This window comes from Triturus cristatus, chromosome 5_1, assembly GCF_964204655.1.
Source record: "Triturus cristatus chromosome 5_1, aTriCri1.1, whole genome shotgun sequence".
Taxonomy (NCBI): Eukaryota; Metazoa; Chordata; class Amphibia; order Caudata; family Salamandridae; genus Triturus; species Triturus cristatus.
The window spans coordinates 194,301,947-194,320,592 of NC_140587.1; positions in this window are offsets into that span (position 1 = coordinate 194,301,947).

An 18,646-nucleotide genomic window follows, 5' to 3' on the forward strand; every position below is an offset into this window, starting at 1 on the left:
TCCCCTCCCATTGCTTTAGGTGGACCCCTTCAATAAAACACATAATATATTATTTTAAAAAAAGTTTAAAACAATATGAGAACAGGGAAGATAAGCAGTTTTATAGCACTTAGATGCAAAGACACTATGGGGCCGATTACGTTGTTGTGCAGAAAGCCTCCAACCAAAAGTCCTATTCTCCTATACCGTGTCAGAACCCTTCCACCCGACTCGGTCGGATTCCAATCCGCCCAACCGATTACGATGTTCGCGGTTGGAAGGTAAACCGTTCGGTCATTCCAAATCGGTTCCAGGCAGCCCTTGCCGGCTGGTGTGCACACACCCCACACACATCCAACACAGGTGTCACTCGGTATGTGTGCCTGCGAATAAATGTGGCTGTGCGCACGTGCCCGTAGCCATTCACACCATCTGAGCAAGTGTGTCCATGTGGTCATTGTGTCAGCATGATGGGCACGGGCCCTGCAACATCACAGTGTGCTGTCTTCATTGGACGTTACCATGTCACCTCACATTGGCAGTGACCCTGGACATGTAGCTTTGTACGCACCCCCCTTCATGCACAAGCGGCATGTGCAGGTCCAGCGTACGGCAGGTCTGCGCAGGCGTGTGCTGATTCGGCAGGGGGAGCAGGGCGTGGCTCGGACCTGGCCTTGGACAGGAAGTGCAGTAAGTGTGTCTCTGTGTTGGGGTGTTGTTGCCACCATGGCCACAGTAGGCGATGTTGCAATGTGGCATGCACCAGGAGGGCGGGCCTACACGTACGGGGAAATGCAGGTGCGCAAGACCGCTTGAGTTCTTGGCACCTGCTTGCCAAGTGTATTGTGTATCAGACCTGCGGATGCATGAGTCAGTGGCCTGGCCTCAGTGGCTGCATGATCACAGCCAGCCATGGGCTGTACACCTGTGTCCGAACCATTGGGCTACACTCACGTGGCCGCACACTTTCAAAGGCCAGCGTCACGGTGTTGTTGGCATGCCGCTGGACATGTGCGGACAGGCATTACAATGGTGTGCTGTAGGAGTGCACGTGATGCAACCACGCAGCACCCACAAGTGTGGGGGCTCGTGGGAGAGAGGAGTAGCTGTGTGGCAACGTAACACACAGTGAAGCCGCTCATGTGCCACGTGCTGGGCATATCATCCATGATTCCCAGGGTCACAGATATCCCACCACACCTACGACAGGCCTCTGTACATCTCCTGTATGCATGCAGATGGTGAGGTTACTGTAGGGATGAGAGGTCCTTTGTCTGAACTATCAGGCGGTAGCACATCTGCAGCTCCGAGCAGGAACTTGCATGTGGCCAGCACCCACTGACAGATACAATAGCATTTGCTTGTGACTCCCACACTACGTACTGCCCGACGTGAGACCAACGTGTACACATCCCACACGCAGACGTCCTTGGTTGTAGTTAGCGTGCGTGAAATGGCCTTCACACTTACTCCCACCCCACCCCAGGCCTGCACCCGTTTCACACAGCCACTGTTCATTGCACCGAGCTGTGCAATTTCATCCACAGGACTGGCGCAGGGCAAGCCAGTGCCACTTCAAGCAGAGCCACTGACGCAATGTCAGACCATCCCGGGCACATGCTCGACTCCAGTCACGTAGACCTGTACCATGCACGTCTGCTGCATGTACTGGGGGCACTGCCGTTGGCAGTGCTGCGGATGAGTTACCGGCTGAGCTTCCACCTTGCGGACGTCACCTGCGTTCAGCCTGTGTTGCATTGTCGCTCGTGCACATTCGAGTGGTCCATGGATGTCTGCCTCTCCAACGTAACGATAGCTGACCTAGATTACGATGTGTGTGTGCGCCCCCTGTTGGCCCATTATCAGGAATGTCACCGTGATGCCCGTTTATGGCATGCATGGATGTTTGGCATGCAGGCTGGAAACTGGACCCGGGAGATTGCACGAGTCGTCATGTACAGTGAGCACATTGAGCCACTACCTGATTGGGCTTTGGTGCACATTGGGTCCAGTGGTTGGAGTCAGCACATCTGTCCGGGTCAGCTGATGGATTACGTCGACAACATGTCAGATGTGGTGGACAACGATCGCTCATTGGAGATGTTGGCCTACGCAGCTGCACTCGCGTTCATGAACTTGTGAAAAGGTACCTGCAGCCACAACTGGATGTGACCCATTGCACGTGTCCCAACGCCTGGTTGCATGTTGTGAATCTGGTCACATGTCCCAAGACGACAGTGGACATGGCTGCATTGGCCTGGACTCATGATCCAGGTGCGAACAACCAACGCGGGTTGGCACTGATTTGTGTTGGTGATGGACTCCCCCGAGGTGTACAATGGCGCTTTCCTACGTTCCTCATTCAGACATGCTGCTGCATTGGTCTGCATATCATGGCACTTCTCTTGGCCGTACTGACACGCACTTGTTGATAAAGTTTACGCATTTTCACTTGTCTCCAACTGTGTTGTGTCTTGATTTGTATGCCAATGTGTGTGTCACGGACTCTCTGGCTCTCATTCCTGCATTGCTGCCCCAGCAGGACTGTGGGTTTGTACTTGTGCATTATCATGTTCCTGTTTCGTGCTTAGCCAAATGTGTATGGCCGTTTACCGGCCACAGGCGGGTGCACTTGTGTCCTGTGTTCGGTTGTGCAAATGTTGGTGTTTGTGCCACATTGTGTTCGATGTTGGGGTGCTCTGCTTCCTATGTGTGTGTGCTGCATTGTGTGTGAGATGTCCTTTCAGCTCTGATTTGGCTCACCCTTCTCCCTTTCAGGCAGTGTGGTGTTCACTTCTGTGCTTGTTCAATGGTGTGATATTGCCGGGTTGTGTGACTTGTGCTCCTGGTTTGTGTTGTTACTCTTGGGCATGGTTTGTCTGCAGTTGTGCTGTGTTTAATTGTGCATGTTTGCCATTGTGCCCATCTCTCCCCGTCCCCCCAGTCCCTGCTGGTTCCTCTCCCTGTTGCTGTTGTGTCTGTTGTTTTGGGCAGTTTCCGGTCCCCCGAGTCCTGCCACCATCTCCAGACTGATGTGGTGGACACCATTTCCACCATTTCCTCCATGTCATCCAGCTCCTGGTGTGTCGCTGGACTTCCACCTCAGGTGTGCATTGCTGCCTTCTTGTTGTTGGCGTGTTTCTGCTTGTTTGTGCCTTTCGCTTCACTCCGGATGTTCTGGTTTTCTTCCATTATCCTCCTCCGCTCTCAGGCTGCATTCACCTTGTCCAAGATGGCCTGCCATGTACAATGTTTTGTAGCCATTGGGACTTGTGGGGTTGTCTGCTGGCTTGGGTTGCCTCCATTGTGCTTGGCTGTTGTTTTCTGTTTGGTTTGTCTTTCTTTTTCATGCTTTTGTTGTGCTTATTCCTGCCTGCTGTGTGTGTCGCGGGCCTGGCGGTTTATCCCTGCTTTCCTCATTGCGAATGGGCTCATTGCATGTATTTTTGTGTTGTGGTTTGTGTTTTTATCTCCTTCAAGGTGATTGTATCGCGGACATTGGCCACGTTTTCGGCAGACTATTCCATGGTACTGCCATGTTGTGAATTCCACGTTGGTACGGGGTTATTTTCTCGCGATGTGTAAAGTTGCTTTAGCATTCTTTGGTGATGTTTAGCACACGTTCTTGTGAATATACCCCAAAGTGTCCTGTCAGCACCACTTGTACCGGACCGTGCTGTCTCTTCCATAGTGAAAACGTGATCACACGCACTCTGCCCCACATAGACCTTATCATAATAGGTCTGGACACGTTTCACACACAACTTCCCCTTCTGCTCTAGATCCAATGCTATAGGGCCATAGCTCCCTTTCGCTCTGTGAGCCATATCCTCCTCTGTCCAATCTAATGGACTTTCTCCAGTGTTACGTGTGTGCGTTAGTTGTCTATTTCTATCTTCTACTTGATCTATAAACTTCTTTTCTATCTCTGTTAGTGAACACATCAGGTTATGTCTATGTGCACAGGCGGTATCTAACGTTGTAGTCGGTATGAAATATTTCCCAATTCTATCCTCCTGCTTGTAATAATCATACTTGTTCAGGTGCTTGTATGCTGGAACCTCTGAAAGCACCGCATCACGATTGGAAAAGAAGTACTCATAATGACCTCTCCCATAAAACATGCTAAGCAACAGAATACATGAAATCCCATAAGTCAACGGAAGATGATGATATCTAATGCCCTCATCCACTGATGTAGGCAACTGCATACACACATAACAGTCTCTCACATCCATCGTCTCAACGTACTCGTATAGCAGCTTGGAATACGCATTAAGCTTTAAATCACCTCTAGACAAATCTACATGCAATCTACGACTGTTCTGATCTAGCATAGCCTTTTCAGCTCCTATGGTATCCTCTCTCTTGCTAGAAGTACTGGGTGTAGGTGTTCCTTCACCTCTACGACTTCTACTTCATGTGGAATAGCTCGTCCAATTATTAAAGCTGGCCTGATTAACAGTCGGTCGTTGGTAAAGCATTACCAGGATATTTTTGACCTTATCCTGGACCAACACTTCGATCTTCTGTTTATCACGGAGACCTGGATGAATGATTCTTCCAATCCTATTGTTCAGATGGCGATCCCAGCAGGCTATTCAATCTGCCGAGCTGACCGCTTGTGTGGCAGGGGGGTTGGTGTGGCCATTATCTACAGAAATGTCTGGGAGGGGACTTTGGGTAATAATCTCTTGCTAGACCAGAGTGAACTCCTTGACTTCACCATTGTTTTTTCGGCCCATTCTACGCTGGCCAGTACCTTAGTCTATAGGCCACCTGGCTACGCTGGTCCTTTTCTCAGGGGTCTTGGAGAGGTGCTTGTTTCCCGCGCATTGCGCTTCTCGCAATACCTTTTTTTGGGAGACTTTAATATTCACCTTGACCAACGGGATTTGAGTGACACTCAAGCCTTCCTAGAAGCGGTTGATCTAGCTCAGCTTACCCAATGGGTCAGCTCTCCTACCCACTGTGGCGGTCACATCCTGGACCCTATCTGCTCAAATTTCCCTATCTCTATGGAAAACCCGCTTCCAGTCTCTTGGTCTGATCATTTCCTCTCTTGCTTCGCATGGTCTGTGAGTGAAGGGGCAGCCGACCAACAGGTCAATTCCTGTCCCCCATCTGCTAAAATTGATCCTATAGCTTTTCGGCTCTGTCTAGATAACTCTAGGGTTACTCTTCCGACTGATCTGAAAGGGGCCCTTGCATGTTTCTTGGGTTGGATTGGACGAGCTGTGGACAGTCTTTCTCCCATGTCTTGCCATCGTCGCCATAGAGATTCTCCCTCGCAACCTTGGTTTTCTCCTAATTTGAAATTGCTTAAACGGCACTGCAAAAAGCTTGAACGCACTTGGCGTACCGCCTTCTGCCCAACAGCTAAGAAGGCGCTGAGAGATGCCCAGAAGACTTACTATCAGGCCATTCGTCAGGCGAAAAGCCTTCATTATACTAAGCGGATTGAGTCCGCCAGTAATAACTCTAAAGAAATTTTTTCAATCGTTCAGAGTTTCATGGCCCCTGAAGCTATGGCCACCAAACTCCCTGTTTCTGCGTCCTGGTGCGGAAAGCTATCTGACTTTTTTGCTGCTAAGATTCTGTCCATTCAGGCGACGTTTGCCTGTAATAGTGGGCCTCCAGTTGGAGGTGCTACTCCGACGGTGTTATTCTCTACCTTTTCTTCTGTGGACCTCTCCGAGTCCTTCAAATTATTGCAATCTTTAAAGTCAGGGTCCCCGTCAGATCCGTGCCCGGCCAGGCTTCTGGCCTCCATTGCCGGGACAGTCAACTCGGAGGTAAATTCACTTGTTAATTTGTCTCTCACTGAGGCTGTTGTTCCACCGGAATGGAAACAAGCCAAAATCATCCCGTTGTTAAAAAAGCCATCCCTTGACACCGGCAACCCTGCCAACTATCGCCCGATTTCTCTACTCCCCTGCCTGGCAAAAATCCGTGAAAAGGTAGTCAATAGACAGCTGACTGCTTTCGTTGAGAAATCGAGGCTTCTCCATCCGGCTCAATCGGGTTTTTGAGCCTCCCATTGCACTGAGTCTGCCTTGGTTGAGGTTTCGGAAGCTATCCGTGAGTGTCTGGATTCGGGGGGAAGTGCAGCCCTTATCCTTCTGGATTTGTCGGCTACATTCGACACCGTGCCGCATGCAATGCTGTTGTCTCGGCTACCAGATATTGGCATTACAGGCCAGGCCTGGAAGTGGCTGAAATCTTTTCTCTCTCTACGGTCTCAACAGGTCTGGCTCCTGCCTTTTGCGTCCCCTCCTCAGCCTGTGACTACCGGTGTGCCTCAGGGATCCTCCCTGAGTCCCCTGCTTTTTAATATTTATGTCACACCCTTAGTTCAACTGGCAGAGGAATGTGGGGCAAAGGTTGTTGCATATGCCGACGACACTCAGCTCCTGTTTACATGGGGTAAATCTGATTTCTCTACTACCGGAGTACAGGGCTGTTTGTCAGCAGTCTTTCATTGGCTATCCGGCGCTCAATTGAAATGCAATGAGGATAAGACGGAAATCTTACTTTATGGTAAATTTCCTCCTCATTTTAGAGACTCTCTCTGGCCCTCAGCCTATCCCTCTCCTTCCTGCACGGGCCTCCCAGTCAAAAACTTGGGGGTCTGGCTTGACGAGCAGTTGTCCTTTCAGACTCAGATTAAAAAACTTACAGGCTGCTGCTTCGGTATTCTCAGATCCTTGCAAAAGTTTTTACCTTTGCTACCTAGATCAGCTAAGGAAACAGTGGTCCGGGCTTTGATCCTCTCTCGTCTTGACTATGCCAACGGTCTATATATTGGCCTTCCCGACTATTTACTTAAAAAATTGCAGGTCATTCAGAACGCGGCAGCCCGGCTGGTGGTAAATCTTCCCATCAGAAACTGTATTGCGCCTTCGCTCCACTTGCTACACTGGCTGCCAGTCAAGAAACGCGTTGAATTCAAGGCTCTGCTTCTTGCAAATCGCGCTTTATATGATGGAGGTCCTCTTTATCTTAGGAAGCGCTTCTCTTGCTACAGGCCTACCAGGTTTTTGAGATCTTCTTCTCAGCTTCTTGCGTCCACCCCATGCGTTCGTCTTCATCGTATGGGGGGTAGAGCTCTTGCTTCTAAGGCTGCCATGCTGTGGAATGCATTGCCACTATCCTTACGTGCTATTCAGGACTCAGGGCTGTTCAGGAAGCACCTCAAAACACTCTTGTTCTAATTTCCTTTGTGTCACTGTCCTCTTAGCTCGCGCCGGGACACTCCTAGGAGTAGCTGTGCGCGCTATAAAATTACAATAACATAACATACCATAACTGACACTATGAGAACTACAACTGTAGAAACTATCACTCCTACTATGAGGGTACCTATCATACATTTGGACCTCCGGTTCGGATCTCCAGCCTCCATTTCCACTGTCAGATTAGTCCTCAGCAACCGAACACTCAGAGTCTCTTTCTCCACCACAGGTGCTGCTTAACCAGTTCAAACACCACTCCGGAAGAGCTGGAAATTCCTTAATAGTACTTTAGTTCTTTATTTACACAGTCCAAAAAAAGACTTCCTTAGCCCTCTTTCTTCTTCTAAGGAAAGTCCCTAAATGTATTCTTCTTCCACTCTGGCCTAGGTTATCTTCTTTAAACACTTATTTACAGATCACAATTCATTCACAATCTATAAAAAGATCAGATCCAATTTCAACTAAAACACATTGCAGAATTTCAAGACGAACATCTACCATCTCATGAGGCAGTGGTTCAAATCCAAATGTTGGGAAAACTAATTTATGTAATATCAGAATCCGCACCTTGCTCAAGACTGGAGGTTTTGGAACCGTGATTGTCAACACCCCTTCAACTTCAAGTCCTGGAACTATCAGTCCCACATCGATTTTCAGTAGAGGATTCCTGCTGACCACTTTCACGAACCTCAGCCTCCCGGAACTCACTACTCCTGGCATCAGTTACTGCGTGGGTCCATTCTGGAGCAGCGTATCTCTGGCAAGGCACTCTTGCCCTTCTCAACCTTCTCAGGCCTCCTTGGGCTTGTTCGTCTCCACTCACTTCCGATTCAGACTTTTCAGACACAGGGGCAAGATCTCTCTCAGGGGCCAATCTTAGATTCAGCCTTCTCTGCCTCTCAGGCCACGATTCTTCTGCTCGATGAGCCCTCTTGCTTTTCTCTCGAACACTCTGCGCACCACTTCCTTCAGCTGAGTCTGACTCTATACCACTTACAACGTTATCTTCTTCCTCAGAGTCAATACCTGGGTTGTGTGTAGCGTAACCCTCCTCAGCTTGGTCTGGTGAGCAACCAGCTTCGTCAGCAACCCTCACAGCGTGGCTTGTTCTCTCTTGTGCCTATGCCGCCACAGCTGGATTTTAATTCTCGAGAGTAGTTTTTTCTTCCGAGGGTTCTGAAACTCTGCGGGTATGGGAGGCGTGTATCCAGTTTGGCAACCCTCCGCACTTCACTGCTGTGTTCATTACCAGTATCACCTGGTAAGGGCCTCCCCACGGAGCATCCAGGCAGCACTTCCTCACATGCTTGCGGACAAGCACCCAATCACCCGGGCACAGGTCGTGGCAGAGAATTCTTGAAGCCGGAACAGTGGCAGCTTCCACCTGCTGAGACACAGAATGGACCACATCAGCCAGTCCCTTGCAGTAATCAAGGATCAAGTCATCAGTGATGTTTATCAAAGCTGCGGATGGTACTGCTGGCAACCACATCGCCCTCCCCATAAGGATCTCATGCGGGGAAAGACCAGTCCTCCTATCTGGGACACTGCGAACACTCATCAACACCAAGGGCAATGCATCAGGCCACTTCAGAGATGTAGACGAACACACTTTTGCCTTCCTTGGTTTCAACGTTCTATTAATCTGCCCCACTATCCCAGAAGCCTCTGGTCGATATCTACAATGGAGTCTTTGATCAAAAATCAAAGCAGCCTGCGAGTGGAGGTGGAAGGTCGCACACACTTTTTTGATCGTCCCGAAGCGGCCGGGGACTGGCTGGATACTCTGTCTGGAGATCGGGATCGGGGTGGCGGGGGTGGAGCGGCCGGGGGAGAGGGCTCGCCGGATCAAGACTGAGGGACTAATATTAGGCCTCGCTCGGGACAAAAATGATGCCACTTTTGACTACACGTCGGATTGCTTAAGTTCCCCTCCTATGGAGGTTGTGTGGGGTCTCTTGGGGGTTCTCCCTCCTCCTCTGGGGGTCTAGTTAGTTTAACTATCTATGGGGCGACAGGCACACTGCACGTTGGGGGGGCTGTCTGGGCTCATGCAGGGGTGCAGGGAGGGGGGAGTTTTGTTGGGGTGGGTGGGCAGGGATGGGGTGTTGTTCGTTATTATCACAAGGCAACCCTTTTTTTGTGTTGGTTCTACTGTGCTCTCGGGGGGACGAATGATGGTTTCTGTGTATGATGGGGGGTAGGGAATTGACTTTGTTGTCTTGGAACGTCAATGGACTGGGGGACAGGATCAAACGAGGTGTGGTCCTACAGTATCTGAAGCGACTTTCGCCTGATGTGGTCTTCCTGCAGGAGACACACCTTATTGGCAATTCCTTCTGCGCCATGAATCGGCGTGGCTACCGCCTCGTGGCCCACTCGGGCTTCACGTCAGGCTCGAGGGGTGTGGGTATCATGGTAAAGAACTCGCTCCCGTTAGAAATTGATGAGGTGCTCCACGATGACAGGGGACGTTACACTGTCTTGGTGGGGAGAATGGAGGGCAAAGTGGTTGTCTTTGTGTCAGTGTACGTCCCACCGGGGTTGCAGTCGACCACCTTTGCAGATCTGGGGCGCCTCCTCCTTGGCCTTCCGGGGGGGCTTCTGGTGGTGGGGGGGGATTTCAACGCGGTGGTTTCTGGGACTGTGGATCGTCACCCCCCTAGGGACCTCCCCCGGGCACAGGCGTGGCTATCCGGCCTCTTGGATACACTGGGATTGGTGGACTGCTGGCACTTAAAACATCCCACGCAGTTGCAATACACTTTCCACTCGGGGGCCCATGGTAGTCTCTCACGGCTTGATTATGTCCTTGTCCCGGCGGCCCATGTCGGGAGGGTGGGGGAGGTGCGCCATTTGGCACGGGGTATCTCGGACCACTCCCCGCTATTGTTGCATTTTGATGTCTTTCCGAGGGCTGAGAGCAGGGTGGTCCCAATCAATTCCTGGTACCTGCGCGACCCCACCATTCGCGCTGACTTGATTAAATCCCTCCAGCGCTATTTTGAGGAGAATGTGGGGTCAGTGCCTTCAGCTATCTCCCTGTGGGAGGCTTTCAAAACAGTACTTAGAGGGGAGGCCCTATCCCTTATTTCCCACGCCCGGAGGCGCGAGCGGGAGGAGGTGACCCGGGTGGAGGCTGAAATAGCGGAGCTGGAGGGTAATCTAGAAGATGGGGTGACGGACGCTGCACTACATGTCCTCCAGCTCAAGCAGGCGGCTTATAGGGCCCTCGTTACGGAGGCGGCCAGGGGCCTTAGTAGAGAGCAACAGGGGCGACTGTATGATGTGGGTGATAAGGCTGGTAAACTGATAGCGTGGTTGGATAAAAAGGAAAGAGCGAATCGTGTGGTCCCGCTGATTGAGAAAACGAATGGTGTGTGTGTAACTGAGCCAGAAGAAATTGTCTCCTGTTTCGCGGAGTATTTCCGCGAGGTGTATTCCCCGGTCTCTTCTTGCTCGGAAGAGGATTCCCGTGCCCTGCTCAGGGATATCGCGCTGCCTTCCCTGTCCGGGGAGGACAGGGTGTCGCTGGACGCAGCTCCCACCTCCGACGAAATCGCCCTCGCCATACGCTCGGTCGCTTCTGGCAAGGCCATGGGCCCGAACGGTATCCCTATCGAGCTGTATAAGCTGCGACCGGATACATTGGCGCCTCACCTCCGCGCAATGTTCCTCGCGGCCCACTCGTTGGGCTCCCTCCCGCTTGACCAGCGTCTGGCTACAATCGTGGTGATCCACAAGGAAGGGAGACCTCGGGATCGGGTTACTTCTTATCGGCCTATCTCACCACTAAATGCGGAGCCCAAAATTCTCGCTAAGGTACTCGCCAATCGGCTGGTCGGTGTGGTGGGAGATCTGGTTCATCAGGACCAGTCTGGCTTTATTCCCCATCGCAATACAGCCCTTAATCTGCGGCGTTTGCATGGGGTGCTTGCGCGCGTCCCAGCTATACGGGAACCGGCCATTTTGGCGTCCTTAGACGCCACCATGGCGTTCGACACGCTTGAGTGGCCATACATCTGGGCGATGCTCGCGAAGTTCGGATTTGGCCCAGGATTCATCAGTTGGGTCAAATTGTTGTATGCGGGCCCAATGGCGCAGGTGGTCGTGAACGGAAGAGTATCGGCCCCGTTTGAGCTGGGCCGGGGCACACCGCAGGGCAGTCCCTTGTCGCCGCTTCTTTTTGCGCTTGCCTTGGAGCCCCTGGCGGAGTGGCTGCGGTGGGAGCCTTCCATCCGTGGTCTCCGTTGGACCCCCGAGTATGAGGACCGCGTATCCCTATACGCTGATGACATCCTTCTGTACATAGCCTCCCCACGTAAATCACTTATAGTGCTAGTTGATGTTTTACACTCGTTTGGTCGTAACTCCGGTCTCGTCATCAACTGGGCTAAATCGTGTGTGTATGTTCTCTCTGGGGAGGCTCCTATTCTCCCGCGGGGCTGTCCGATCCAGATCGCCCCGCAGGGATTTCGGTACCTGGGTGTCTTCATTACTCTGGACCCGGAGGCCCGGTATGAACGGAATCTGCTTCCCCCCCTCCAGCGTCTGCGGGTAGATGTCGCACGCTGGCGGCGCCTGCCGCTTTCGCCGCTCGGCCGGGCGGCATTGTTCAAGATGATGTCTCTGCCTCGTTTTCTGTACGCTTTGCAGAACACTATGGACTTGGTCCCGGCGCGCTACTTCCGTGAGGTGGAGAGTCTGCAACGCCGCCTGTTCTGGGACGGGAGGCCGCGCATTGCTCTGGCTAAGCTGACGCTCCCATGGTTTGACGGGGGGATTGCCCTCCCGGATATTAAACGGTACTATTGGGCCTCCCAGCTCGCTGCCATTAACCATGGCCTCTACAGGCCCGCCTTAAACCCGGCATTTGAAATGGACAAGATGCTCCTGCCAGGTGGCGACTACAATCGAGCGCTCTACTCTAGCGCGCCCGACGCTCGTCTGACGGGCCCCACGCGTGTCATGGTGCAAGTCTGGCACGCGGCCAATGCAGCTATGGGGTGGAAGGACCGTTTGACCCGGGCATCACCACTATACGCGTCTGAGCGGTTAGGTTCCCTGTGGACCTCTAAGGGCTTCGAGAAGTGGGACATAATAGGTATCAGTAAAGTGGGGGATCTTTGGACGAGGGGAGGATTTAAAACGTTCGATATGCTGCAGACGGAGTTTCAGTTGCAGGGCAGTGAATACTTTCGGTATTTGCAGGTCCGCCATGCGCTGGGCTCCGTCTTCTCGGACGTTGCCTCCATCCCGGAATATTCCCCCCTGGAGGATAGAATGCTGGATGGGCACGTCCCGGACAGCACGATCTCACTTATATACAAAAAGCTCATAAACGACCGCTCGGGCCTGTTGACTGCCCTTCGTGCGGCTTGGGTTGCCGACGGGCTGGAGTTGGACGACGAGGACTGGACCTCCGCGGTGGCCTCCCCGAAGGAGGTGGCCAGACCGGCTCGCCTTCGCTTCGTCCAGCTCAAGATACTCCACCGGGTCTACATGACGGGGCCAAAGCTTCTGCGTATGGGCTATGCTGGAGATGGGTTGTGTAAGCGTGGGTGTGGTGCTTTGGGGACCTTTATGCATATTTTGTGGGAGTGCCCGGAGGTAGAGGGGTTCTGGCGTGGTGTACATGAGGTGCTGCGACTGGTTACGCATGTGGCGCTGTTGCCTGAAGCGAGGAGATGCCTGTTGAATGTGTGGGAACCGACTGATTACTCGGCGCCGCAGACGTGGTGGGTGACTCTGGGATATATGATAGCCAAGCGTGATATTGCTCAACTGTGGGGATCCCAGAGGCCCCCGACGGTCTCGGCCTGGAAAGAACACATGGACTGGTGCATGTTTCGCGAAAAGGTGGTGTATGTGGCGAGGGGTAAGCCTGGGACATGGGTGAAAGTATGGGGCCCCTGGAACGCCTACCGAGGGGGTATCTGCGCACCACCGCTGCTGCCTGATGCCTCGCCAGCCCCATCCCCTTAGCCGACTCATTCCTCCGCTGCCGGGCATTGGGTTCCCCCAGTCCTCGCTCTGTTCTCTTCCCCCTCCTCACACTTCTGTGTATAGTTGGGATCCCCCCTCTTGGGGAGCACGTGCTGCTATTTTTGATTGTGGGTTGCCTTGTGGGTGTGGTTTTAATTTTTGTTGTTCTTAATTTAAAATGAAACCGCATAATGGGGCCTGGATGATGTGGCTTTGACATTGTTACCTACGGAGAAATGCTCCTCCTGTAATACCACGTGTTCCATAAATGTATGTCGTATGTTCCTACCATTGCTAGCGGCCGGCCGGAAGGTTGTGGGCCCATACTTGTATACTTTTAAGACCTGTAATAAACGGTTTAAAAAAAAATCAAAATAAAAAAAAAAAAAATCAAAGCAGCACAAAGCAACTGCATGATCTCGCTGTGGAAATGTGTTCCTCTATCCGGCTCCAAAGAGGTGGAAAACCGAACCTAGGAATCAGTTCCCTCAACAACAGCTTTGCTACTGTAAGGGTGTCACACCTTCGTGTTGGGTAAGCTTCCACCCACCGTGAAAACACACACACCACCACTAATGTGTACCTCAATCCATTGCACTTAGGCATTTTGATGAAATCGAGCTGTATCCTATTGAAAGGCCCTCCCGACCTCCCAATGTGACTCAACACAACCATAGTTTTCTTCCCAGCATTCATTTGTTGACAGGTAACACACTTATGGCACACTGCTTGAGCAAATGCACAATATCGTGGATTGTATCACGTTTGTCTGAACACTCGCACCATCGCATCTCTCCCAAGATGCACAGCACCATGAATTTGTCTTGCCATCGGGCTCAATAGATCATCTGGTAACACTGCTCGACCATCACTTGAAACCCAAATGCCAATTTCCCCCCTCTCACATCCTGATCTGATCCATACATCCTTCTCCTGGTCTGAAGCCTCTTCCTGTAGGCACGTGAGTTCCTCCCAAGTGTCTGCCATGGCTAACATCATGCTGAGCCTGGTTCTTTCTTGGCTCCCTCCAGTGTAATCTCCAGTAAATATAACCCTTGTTCAGCGCAAAAACGTGCAATTTTATCTGCATACTTATTTCCAAAAGAGACAAATCCATCCCCCTCCCATGTGCAGCACACTTTACCACTGCTATTTCCCTGGAACGTTTCAGCGCTTCCAACAGTTGTCTCACATATTATCCATTCCTCATGGGTGATCCAGATGATGTCAGGACCCCCTCTGCGGGTGTAGATGGTGATCCAGATCTGATCAGCTGTCAAACAGGCATGAGTCAAGGCAATGATTTCGGCAACCTGTGCGGAGTATACCCCTTCTAAGCAGGCAGCTTCAACCACTCCAGTAATGGTACATACAGCAAACACTGCTCTCAAATTACCCACATTGTCTCTTAAACATGAACTATCAACAATGATAATTTCATCAGGGTCAGACAGAGGTTCATCAACAATGTCAGGTCTCGGTTTGGTGCAAAATTCAGGCACATCAAGACAGTCATGGTCTCCACAATCTTCATCATCTGCATTTTGCAATGGCATCAGTGTAGCAGGATTTAAAACAGAACACCTTTTCAGAGCTCGTAGCGTGTGAGTCTATTGTTTGTCAGGGGCTGTGTCTTAGTCCTTGTCATCAACAGTTCAACAGAATACGGAACATATACAATTAAGGGGTGACCCATGACAATGCTTTCACAGCTCTCAATGCTGACTAGGGGTGGGCGGAATTTGCGTAATCGCGTTACGCAAATCTCCGCGAGACGGTAAAAAATCTCCGCGAACATGCAGAAATTCCGCGAACACGCGGAATTGCTTGTTCGCGATGCTTTTTTCCTGTTCACATTTGCTGTTTGCGTGCTCGGGGAGAAATATCTCGCGAACACGCATTTTGAGAACGCAAACAAGAAAAAAATTCGCGAAGTCGCGGAAAGCAGAATTTTGGGCAATTTCGCATTCTCCGCGGAACGCGAAATTACCGAAATTCCGCAAATTCCGCGAGCGGAACGGAATTTACCGCCCAGGCCTAATGCTGACACCTGTTGCCGCAACGGATTTGAGACATCCGGGCAACGCTGAAGCTACTGAATCTAAAGAAGCTGAAAAGTAAGCAACTGGTCTATGGACACCTCCATGACTCTGAGTCAGAACTTACAATCCACAACCTTCTCACTCATAACAGAACAAAGAAAAGGACTTGTTGTAGTCAGACATTCCCAGAGCCGGAGCACGACACAGGCCCTCTCTCAACTCCAAGAACGCAATCAGACAGTCATGGTCCCATGGTACAGGATCACTAACATCCTTGTGCGTCAGCCTCTGCAAAGGCTTCGCCTTCAATGAGAAATTGGGAATCCATTGGCGACAGTAGCCAACCATCCCCAAGAACATTCTGACTTCCTTCTGTGTGGTAGGCACAGTCATGTTCATGATCGCCTCAATTCGATCTGGTGACACCTTTCTCTTGCCTTTCTCAATTCGATGACCCAAGTACTGAACCTCACTCAGACAGTACTGTAGTTTGTTTGGGGACACCTTGTGTCCATTCTCTGCCAAATGATTCAGTAAGGCAATCATATCAATCATGCAAGCATCCTCTGTTTCAGACGCAATGAGGAGATCGTCAATGTACTGTAGTTTAGGAGTAGTAAAGTTAGGAGTCCTAACTTTAAGACTTTCGGTATTCACAGAAGGCATTTAGGAGTCCTAAAGTTGGAAGTCCTAACTTTACTACTCCTAAACTGAGAAAAATCCTAACTTTAAGACTTTCGGTATTCACAGAAGGCATTTAGGAGTTCTAAAGTTAGGACTCCTAACTTCTGTGAATACCGAAATGAGTAAGTGCCTTCTGTGAATACCAAAATGAGTAAGTGCCTTCTGTGAATACCAAAATGGTAGTAAGTTTAGGATTTTGTCTTAAGTTAGTTCTGTGAATCGGGCCCAAACTGTCCCATGTCTTTGGGGTCTAACGTGTCTAGGCCACTACACTGCTTAAAGGCTTGCAAGAGCCTCTCGTAGCATTCATGTACGAACTCTTTTGGTTCCTGGACGGTTCGATCTATATTAACCCAATCAATGTCCTGTGGTGAAATTTTGGATTTCAGCCATGCAATTACCTGCTCAAACCTTTTCATAACAATAGGTGAAGGACCATTGGTGACATAATCCCTGTCTGGTTCAGAAGTTGGCCAATAAACTGCAACTTTACAAGCCACCCACAAATCACTTGGTACTACGATATCAAACAAGGTGTTCAGATCAACCCACTTCACTTTTGAAATTTTAACAAACCGGTCAACCTGCTTGTACCACTCGACAGGCTTCTCCCTCAGTCGATGAAACTTGTTCGTAAACCCTGCCAAATCACCTCTACTCCAAGGCACATGCACATACCCTCCGTTTTGTACCTCTCGCAAAGGGTAATTCTCCACTCCTATTATTCCCCCTCCTGGAGGCGGCGTCTCTCCTACACTCTTTTTGGTGCTCTTCTTTTTGGACCATCTTTCCTCCCACTTATCAAGCATGCTCCATGCACGTATTCCTTCAATCAATTCTCGATTGTGAGTTTTCAACCCTATGACTCTCTTCTCTTTCAGTTCCTGGTCACTGTACTGCAATCTGTGACTTCCCTGCAACATCTTTGTATTGGACAGATCCACCTCATATCTTTTTGCTAAGTTTCTCATGTGCTGACCTTGCCTTGCGAGTTACATCCTTTGCTACAAACAGCAACTCGTCTGGTTCGTAAAGCTCCACTCTTTCCAAAGGCATGTTCCCGCTAATTACCTCATCTACCTCAGCTTTTAACTTCACCACATCCAACATCTTTGCTCTTATATCAGCTTTAAGGGTTCCTCGACTTGATGCACCACTTGACTCTTCATTCTCACTGCTCTGATCTCCGCATCGGTTCCCTTCCACTATATTCCCTAGGACTGGTCAGCCTCCTGAATTTCCCCGATCCTATTCTCCTGTCTTCCTATCATTAGGACCTCTCACTGGTGGTTCCCACATCCTCAAGTCAGATCTTGAATCGGCCAAAGACCTTGGTCTCGCCGTTCTTGCATCCACCTGTCCTCTAGAGGAGTCTGGAGTGGCTGGCAATGGCGTACTTGATTCTACGGGTCTCGGAAGGTGACCTCTTTCACTCACTATTCCATTCCCTCCAGAGCCAGACCCTTCTCCTGCTACTGATCATGCTAGACTTCCATTTCCTGCCTGATCTGGGTCAAATACTGACACTATGGGGCCGATGGTGACTGGCACTGTAAGAGCATCCGGTAGCCTTGTAACAACTATAACTCCATTTGCTTCAGTACTTGCTGGTGTCTGTATTCCCATCACTTCCGTCCCTGTCGAGATTCTTCCCACTACTCTTGCACTAGGTTGAGTCTGCGATTCTCCAATCCCCTCTGTTGGTACTGCCTTTCCCTCTACTGAATCTGGATTATATGGAGGTGGTCTTTCTGATAGTAGTCTATCTATCAAGCTGTCATCCGTGTCACTATCGCCCTCCTCACCACACTTCTTCTGGGTATCTCCCACTTTTACCATTAACGGAAATAGCCTATCCCCTTCAATAGTGTCCACCCTCTATCTCTTTTCCAACCCATCCCAATGCGCATCTTGAAACGCCCTGATCGACTATTTCACCCTTTCCTGATTCCGGTCTCTTTTCCTGTCATGTGCTGCTCTCATCCATGCATGTAGCGCCTCAAACTGTGTTAGTCTGGGTAAAGGTCGCAATGAAGACATCACTGTTTTCAATTGATATAACACTTCCAACCTGAAAGTACCATAACGCGGAAAAGCCAATTCTCCTTCTTTTTCAGTCATTCTGTGCCAATTTTCAAGCCAAATTATAGTAAGCAATCCTACATTCGTAGCCATATAATGGGCTGGGGTATCCTCGGGTGGAGCTTCTTCTCCTCCCCGAGTAACCACCCTTCTATCTCCTCTACACATATCTCGTAAAACTTTAAAACGTTTCATGATACAATCAACTTTTAATCATCTATTGTTTTTGTTCTACTTCCTGATGACAATCCACCTATACCAGTGCGGCTTCACACCAACCGACCTATCCCAGCGCGACACTCCCTAACGTCACTCTTCCTCCTCATTCAGCAGTTCCCCTCCTTTACAATTCGTCTCTCGCACACTCACGCATGTCACTCATACAAAGAAATTACTGTTTGTCCACAAACGACCTAACAGTCACTTCTCTGACTGTCTGTCCACAAAACGACCAGACAGTCTCACGTAATTGTTGACCTCAACTTAGGCAACCGTCTGTCCACGAAACGACCGGACAACTGCCTCAGACTATCTGCCAACGAACGGCTGGACAGTCATGTACTTAATCGATAGGATCCAATCACTCAATGTTCCACATGCTGTAACCCACGACCTGTGTTGGTTACTCACGCACTCACG